Source organism: Pantherophis guttatus, chromosome 4 (assembly GCF_059756535.1).
Source record: "Pantherophis guttatus breed Tessera chromosome 4, ASM5975653v1, whole genome shotgun sequence".
Lineage (NCBI taxonomy): Eukaryota > Metazoa > Chordata > Lepidosauria > Squamata > Colubridae > Pantherophis > Pantherophis guttatus.
The window spans coordinates 1,958,289-1,959,532 of NC_142066.1; positions in this window are offsets into that span (position 1 = coordinate 1,958,289).

A 1,244-nucleotide genomic window follows, 5' to 3' on the forward strand; every position below is an offset into this window, starting at 1 on the left:
AGCGGCCGCCGTTTTAATCTCTCCCTCGGGCCCCGCCCCCTTCATCCATATGCAAATCCGGGCGCATCTTCAGCCCGGCCGACCTGCGACCCCTCCTTCCCCCCCCCCACTTTCCCAGTGAGGTTTCTTGCAGGGGTCTCCTGGGAGGAGGGGGGGGCTTTTTCGCCCTGGGGGCTGCATTCCTAAGATTGACCTGGTTGAGAAAGAGAGAGAGACAGAGACAGACAGAGGCAGGGATGGATGGATGGAGAGAGAGAGAGAGAGAGAGAGAGAAAGAGAGATGGATGGAGAAAGAGAGATTAGAGAGATAGGGATGGATGGAAGGATGGAAGGATGGAAGGATGGAGAGAGAGGTTAGAGAGATAGAAATAGAGGATGGATGGATGGAGAGAGAGAGAGAGAGAGAGATGGATGGAGAAAGAGAGATTAGAGAGATAGGGATGGATGGAAGGATGGAGAGAGAGGTTAGAGAGAATGAAATAGGGATGGATGGATGGAGAGTGAGAGATTAGAGAGAGAGAGAGAGAGAGAGAGAGAGAAATAGAGCTGGATGGATGGATGGAGTGAGAGAGAGAAATAGAGATGGATGGAGAAAGAGAGATTAGAGAGATAGGGATGGAAAGATGGAAGGATGGAGAGAGAGGTTAGAGAGATAGAAATAGAGATGGATGGATGGAGAGAGAGAGAGATTAGAGAGAGAGATCGAGAAATAGAGATGGATAATGGAGAAAGAGAGAGATGAGAGATGAGAGATAGGGATGGGTGGATGGATGGATGGATGGATGGAGAGAGAGAGAGAGATTAGAGAGAGAGAGAGAGAAAGAGAGATGGATAGATGGAGAAAGAGAGAGATTAGAGATAGAGAGATAGGGATGGATGGATGGATGGATGGAGAGAGAGGTTAGAGAAAGAGAAAGATAGAAATAGAGATGGATGGATGGAGAGAGAGATATATACAGACAGATATAGAGACAGACACAGAGAGAGAGATTAAAGATAGATAGATATAGATGTATATATATATATATATATATATATATATATATATATATATATATATATATATACACATAGAGAGAGACAGAGAGACAGACATAGACAGAGAGATTAGAGAGAGACAGACAGACAGAGAAAGAGAGAGAGAGAGAGATGATAGACAAATAGACAGACAGACAGATTATTGATTGATATTCCAGCTTTATTATTCTTATAAATACTTCAAGGTGCCAAGGCACCCAGTGCTC